This window comes from Ursus americanus, chromosome 14 (assembly GCF_024610735.1).
Source record: "Ursus americanus isolate L20-20 chromosome 14, mUrsAme1.1.p, whole genome shotgun sequence".
NCBI lineage: Eukaryota > Metazoa > Chordata > Mammalia > Carnivora > Ursidae > Ursus > Ursus americanus.
In genome coordinates, this window is record NC_142140.1 from 3,739,326 (window position 1) to 3,746,884 (window position 7,559).

The following is a 7,559-nucleotide window of genomic DNA, read 5'->3' on the forward strand; positions in this document are numbered from 1 at the left end:
GTAGCTAAAGAAGTAATCTGAAATTGGGGGGTGGCTACCCTATATACAAAAAGATTTTAATTATAGTGTTATACTAGCAAAAAAACACACCCATCTTAATGTCCAACAATATACTGCATTCAGATGATGATATACTATGGATAGCCATTCCAGACCATGTTTACGAGGAAGTCATAAGCAACATGGAGAAATCGTGTGCCATGCTGTTAGCTAAAAAAGCAGATCATAAACTTATATAGGATACAGTATCACATATTCAAGAAACATGGGGAATGGTAATCGTGTTAAAATTTAAGTAGTAAGATTATGGCTGGTTTTTATTTCATTTCTATATGTTTCTGGATTTTCCATATTTTGCACGATGAACATATACCATTTTTGTGATCTGAAAAAAATTATTTTTCTCCATCAGTGTAGGTATCAGCCTAGGTATAGCCAGGAAAACACAAACCACCCAGAGGGAATTGGTTCCTCAGGTAATGGAGGAGTTGGAAGCCAAACAGGTGACAGTGAGGTATCCCGTCGGTTAGCCCAGAAGGAAGCCAGTATCATTCCTCTGGACAAGGAGAGGCATCAGTGTTCTGGGTTACCCAGGAGCTGGGAATGCCTGGCAAGAGCTAGAATCATGGGAGGAGCTTTCCCAGTAGGATCTAGGGCCACAAAAAGTCCCCGGGGCGGGGGTGGGGGAGGGAGAAGCCACAGAGGAGAACCACCTCCAACGTTGCCAAAGATGTCACAGGAGGCGGAGAAAAGGAGAAATACTTTGGCTTCTCTTTTCTTCTTACCTTCAGTGCTCCTCCACGGCTGACCATCAGCCACATGCAAGGCCAGAGGGCAAGGGAAGGGTAAAAATAGATGTGAGCACACAAGGGAAGCTGACCAACATGGTATAAATGGCTTTTACGCATTTATTTATAAATGGGTTCCACGTAGTTCTGGTTAAGACACACATTTCTACATCTCCCCAGAGGCATCATGGAATATATTTCCCTTAACTGCAAAGGATTCCACTCGTTGGCTTAACTGTTTCCCTATCGTTTGGTATTTGGGCACGTTCTAGTTTTGCGGCTTCTACAAAAAAAGCAGCACCTTTATATATAATGATTTCAAATTTCATTTAAATTCTTTCTTTCAGTTCAGCCCTCCCAGGATGGATCATTGTATGTGTCACATGACAATATCAGCAATTTAAGAAATACTCATAGAGGAAAATTTCAGTGTAGTGGCACGAGTTCCGCAATTAGAATCATACTTGTGATGTGAAGATACCATTAAGCTTCAATCTTCTCATCCGCACAGAGAGCATCCCTTCTAGCGTGCCTTCCCAGCAGCCTTTGGGAAGGTCGAGGTAATGCGTGCTACCTGACTGATGCCCACCTGGGTGTGTGAGATGCTGGTGACATTGTTGCTGATGATGGGGATGATGAAGATTTGGCGTTTGTTGAATGAATGTCCCTAAGATGAGGACGAATGGGCTGGGGGAGGGAGGAAATGGGACAGTGACTGCTAATGGTACCGGGTTTCTTTCTGGAGTGATGAAAATGTTCTCAGATTGATTTTGCTGATGGTTGCTCAACTCTAAATACACCAGAAATTATTCGAGTGTGCACTTTAAGTGGGTGAATTGTACAGCATGGGAATTATATTTCAATAAAGCTGTTGAAAAACACTGAGATAGGACTTTTCACTCCTCCGTTTGACAAAATTAGTAACAGTGTAGGGGGACAGACTCCTTCATACATTGTTGATACATGTGTAAATTAGTGCCATCCTTTTGAAGAGCGTTTTGGCAATTTCCACCAGAATTAAAAACGCGTATACCCTTTGACCGCGTGCTTCCGCGCTAACTGGCCCTCCGGAAATATTTATAGTGCATCCAGGTACACCGAGGGGCTGCTGGGGCACCGTGGGAGCAAAGAAACTGGAAATCGATATCCATGGACAGAAAACACAATCAGACAGTGGAAAGAAGCACGGCCATTACAAAGAAGGCAGTCGATAAGGCCATGTCGACGTGGAAAGATCTGCAGAGATGTGTTTTGGGTGGGAAACCGGCAAGGCACAAAACAGTGGGCAGATAATTCTCTTTTTATCAGTCAAAGCCAGTCGACCAAAGTATTCAGGGAAGACATGCAAACAGTGATCATCTCCGGGGAGAGGGACTGAGATAGAAAAGCAGGTTTTAGTTTTCATTTTGGAATCTTTTGGGACTGTTTGAATTTTCTAAATGTGGGCCTGTGTTAACTTTATTTTTGAAATGCCACTGGGATTATCTGTGTGGCCATACTTTCAGTCATTTTCGTTTTCTGTGAGCTTTACCGTCTTGAAAATCTTTTATGATCTTTGGCATTCCAGAAATGTGTGTGATGGGTGTGTGTGTGTGCGTGTGTGTGTGACACACTGCTGTTCTCCCAGGAGGACCCGCAGAAAGCTCACAACCTCCCTCTCCGGGCCTCGGGTTCCCATCCTTAGGAAAAGGCAGTAGGATGGGCTGGGGAGGCAGGGGGGCAGGGGCCACTTCAAAGCCCACTCATAGTGGGCGGGGAGGCTCAGGTGAGGAGGCAGGGACAGAGAACAGGTCCACTCCTCTGAAACAGCAAAGTGCACGCATGGGAATGGGTCCAACAGGACGCTTAGTTGACGTGGAAGGAGCTGGGCCAGGGCCTAAATTCTAAGTGAGGGCTGCAGGGGCTCTGAAGACTGGTGTCCAGAGGACCCAGCCCCTGAGAGCCACCGAGGCCTGGAGCTGCGTGCGTGTGTACGCATGTGGGTACATATCTGGGAGGGAGGGGTTCTGGGGTCTGTGCTCCTACTTGCGGTAGTGGGCTTGCCCACCTGCGTTTCCTGCATGTGGCAGAAGCAGCTTTACTGCGCAGCTCCGACGCCCTCGCTCACACAGGCCCCTCCAAGGCTCTGTCGCTAATTCGTATGCAGAGTTTTGGTCTTCCTTTTTGAAAAACAGTTCCCCTCCCCCACTGTATAAACATCAGGCCCAACAAAACGCGGATCTGCCCTGGCACATTTAGATCGTCCTGTCCCATTTCATCATGACTATGTCTCTGTCTCCCTTCCTTTGTCCCCCCTTCTTCTTGCTTTCCCTCTTTCCTTCCTTCCTTTAACATCTGTGTTCCAGGAGCTTCCCCTTCTGGGGCAGAGGGACAGCGATGAAGGAGACAGTCCATTCCAGAGCGGTTCAGGGGTCCACGGGAGCGTGTTGTGGGGTCTCCGCCCTTCCTCCTGGGACATCAGGAAAATGGAGACTGGAAGAATCACAGGAATGCACTGTGGGTCCATGTCTGTCTGTGAGCATCTGTGTCTGGACCTGTCTGTGCATTTGTGTGTGATGCCGTGGGTGTGTGCCTATAGCTGGGGGGGGGGGGTCTCCCTCCATGTGTGCAACTGAGGGACAACCTGGGTGCCTGCATGTGTCTGTTGTTGGCCTCACGTGCCTTCGAGTGACAGGGTCCAGGCAGCACTGTGAGCTAATGAGTTCTCATGGCTGCGGAACTCCCTCAGGGCCAGTCCTCCCTGGCAGAGCAAACCACTCTCAGGAGCCCGGAGATGGGAACAATGACTTCATCCCTCCCCGGGGTGCCCAAACATCCCTGCTGCTCTTGAGGGGCCCTGCCAACCCAATCTGGCTGAGCCCGAGGCCAAGGGCTCTAACCGATGCAATGATTTCTCAACCTTTGGGCATCACCTGGTCACCTGGTTGGACCAGCTCCTTGACTTGAGGTTTGGATGGTAGGTGCAGGTGGCCAAGCCTGAGTATCAGGTTTCCATGGTGACAGGCCCTGTAAAGTGCTCAAGAGCAACAAGATGCTTGCAGGCAGTACTGGCAACTTTTCAAGCCCAACTCATTTCTGTTCAGAGTTGGCCCAGAGAGGGCTGGAGAAATCTTTAAGGTCATCTAGAACACCTGTGGTTATTCTCTGTCTAGCCTCCATCTCCCAGATCTGTTAGCCATGGTTTTCACCTGCTCTGTGTCCCCGCAACAATGCTGATCCCCGTGGATGCCATCACCTGGGTGTCCTTTGTCTTTGGCTCCTGGTTGGGTTCGGCCAATGGGAGGCACTGGCAAGCATCAGAGGAGGGGAGGAGAGAAAAGTTGGGGTATTTCCCCGACCTACTCCCAGTTTTGGCAGTGACTGTGTCTCTGTAGCCACAGCTCTCCTTGAGGGACCCCTTACCCATCACTGCGGCTCTTGCTGCTTCCGGGAAACCACTCCTCTCCTCCTCACTTCAGGTTTAGGGGGTAATGGGTCCCCACTGCCGCCAGCCCAGGTACTGCACCATCCCCCTGATTTCCTTACCACACCGCCCCCACCCCCACCACACACCTGGGGTAAAGTACTCTAAACTCTTCATTAAACCCTATTGAATGGGTCTTCTCTTTCCTGTTGGGACCCTGCCTGGTACACAGTTTCCCATTGTGGTAGGAATAAAACATACACTGCCTCCTCCTGCTGCATCTGGCCTCCAGTCTTTGCGCTTGGGGCTTCCTCTGCTCATCTAAGAATCATTTCTTCAGGGCGCCTGGGTGGCTCAGTTGGTTAAGTGTCTGCCTGCAGCTCAGGTCATGATCCCAGGGTGGAGCCCCACGTCAGACTCCTTGCTCAGCGGAGAGTCTGCTTCTCCCTCTGCGGCCCCCCCTCCCACTCATGCTCTCTCTCTCAAGTAAGTAAATAAGTAAATAAATAAATTTAAAAATAAAAATCATCTCTTCATCAATAAAACACATAACAAAACACATTGTATATGTTTGACATGGTTGGCACTCTTAAGGGTTTAAAAAACACTAGCCGATATTATTGTTATTGTTGCCAAGTACTGGAATGCAAATAGAGGTGCTTACTTGTTAAAGGGCCTGCTTTTAATACGGTGGCAACTTAACTAATATTAACTAATACTGAAATATTGGATCTGTGCCCTTTATTATTCATCTTTGGTGCACTTTTGCAGTTCATGTTGTCATTTGGATGCCTGTTTTTCAAAAAGAGTGTTCATGCTTGGAGGGTTTCTCAATCATTTGAAGATGAAACATATTCTAAGATTGCACAAAAGGGGGAAAATAATAAGTATATAATGTTCAATAAACCAGTGTCTTGTTATATCACAATGACATTTTAAAATAAGATTTACAGGGGCGCCTGGGTGGCACAGCGGTTAGGCGTCTGCCTTCGGTTCAGGGCGTGATCCCGGCATTGTGGGATCGAGCCCCACATCAGGCTCCTCTGCTGTGAGCCTGCTTCTTCCTCTCCCACTCCCCCTGCTTGTGTTCCCTCTCTCGCTGGCTGTCTCTATCTCTGTCAAATAAATAAATAAAATCTTTAAAAAAATAAAATAAAATAAGATTTACAGGATTAAAAAGGGGAAAACAACCATCTCTTCCCAGGTGCCTTCATGACCACTGTCTAAATCAGGGGGCACCATCATTCTCTCCCACCTCGCAGCCAGTGCCTTTCACAACACTTCTATTTTGCAATTTATGTTTGCTTCCTAGTTTGAGATTTGTGTCTCTCACTTCACTGTGAGCTTGACAAAGAATCTCAGGTCTCGCTCGCTGGGTTCACTGCTGTGTCCCAGTGCAGTGTCTTGGACATGGTGGATGGTGGGATGGACATGCTAGGATGTGGTAACATGGTGGACATGCTAGGATGTGGTAACATGGTGGACATGCTAGGGTGTGGTAACATGGTGGACATGCTAGGGTGTGGTAACAAAGAGGCCCCCAACCAGTATGGATCACCTAGTTTATTTCTCCCACAGGTGATGGTGGTCGGTGGGTCGGTGGTCCAGGCTGGCATGTGGTTTGAAGGGGTTCCCAAGCCCCTGGGGCTCCTCAGACCACCTCGCTCCTCAGCCACACGGGGGACAACTTAAAAAACCCTCTTACCCACAGCAATCCTACTCTCTTTGGTTGTGGCTTCCCCAGTCCAGCCTGCCCTAGACCCTTGTTCTCTCAACAACAGGCTTATCTGTGTGGCTTTCCAAACCACAGAGCAAGTTCCCTGAGATGGACTTCTCACAAAGAAACAGGGTTACTGCACACATGTTCTTGCCTGTTGTTATTAAATATTACTTTTTTCCTTCTGTGGCTATGGTTTACAACTGTCCACATCCCTGACCTTTGGGGGAGGTATTTCACCATTCTGTGCCTCAGTTTCTTCATCTGTAAAATGGGGATAACCATCGTTCGCCTCTTAGGGTTAGTACAATGATTAAGTGATCATAATGTTGTTAGAATTAAACCCAACAGACAGGAGATGCTCTTTATTTTTTTAAATTTTTATTTATTTTTATTATTTTTTATTAATATTTTTTATTATATTATGTTAGTCGCCATACAGTACATCCCTAGTTTCTGATGTAAAGTTCCATGATCATTACTTGCATATAACACCCAGTGCACCATGCAATACGTGCCCTCCTTACTACCCATCACCGGCCCATCCCAATCCCCCACCCCCACCCCCTGAAGCCCTCAGTTTTGTTTCCCAGAGTCCATAGTCTCTCATGCTGCATTCCCCCTTCTGTTTACCCCCCCTTTCTTCTTCCCTTTCTTCTCCTACCGATCTTCCTACTTCTCATGTTCCACAAATGAGTGAAACCATATGATAATTGTCTTTCTCTGCTTGACTTATTTCACTTAGCATTAAGGAGGTGCTCTTTAAATAATAATCAACATTACTCTTTCAATGATCTCAGCTTCTCCATGCCGTAGGTGAGAAGGCATCACCTCATTTTCAGATGCAGAAATGAAGGACGAAAGAGCTAAAGCAACTCGCCCAAGGCCATGGTGTTGACATGGCCTAGTCTAGGTTTAATCCAGACCTGCACCTCAGCTCATTCTCATGAAAAAATTGGCGTGATGACAGCAACCCCTCCTAGGATTTGGTCGTGAGACTCCAATGCCATCATGCAATCAAGTGACAGGCACTTGGAGGGCACTGTTCAAACTGTGCCCTTCCCCGTCACGGTGGCCCACTCTGTCACGCTCACGGGCGCCCTCACGGAGCCACCAGGGATCCCAGCTCCTCTGTTCCTGGCAGCCCTCGGGTCAGCTGCTTGTTTGGCTGGGGAGGACAGCTGGGCCAACAGAGGGGCCCATTGTCTCTGTCTTCTGGGGCTCTGTTGTTGGAGCCTAGTCCCAGGGTCCAGCCCCAAGGCACTCCCAGCTGTCGCTTGGGCTTGTCTTGATCCGGGTGGGAGGGACAGGGAGCGAGCACGGATACCCGGCTGTACCCTTAAGATTGGATCTCCAGACCGGCTCTACTGACGAGGAAACTGAGGCTCAGAGAGCCCAAATGACGTGTGGGGAGTTTGTCTCACCTTGGGGTCGCCAAAGATGTGGCGGGGAGGTCACGCGTATGGCCTCAAGTCGGAGAGGTCATGGATTTCATTAAGTCACAGACTGCAGGGCCAGAGCACCTCCATCCCATTTTACTCGTGGAAACGGAGGCCCCAGAGCGGGGACGCTTGCCCAAGGTCACAGAGCGCGTCCGCCGCAGAGTCCGCCGGGAAACCAGGCGTCCCTAAGTCCCAGCCCTGGGAGCGAG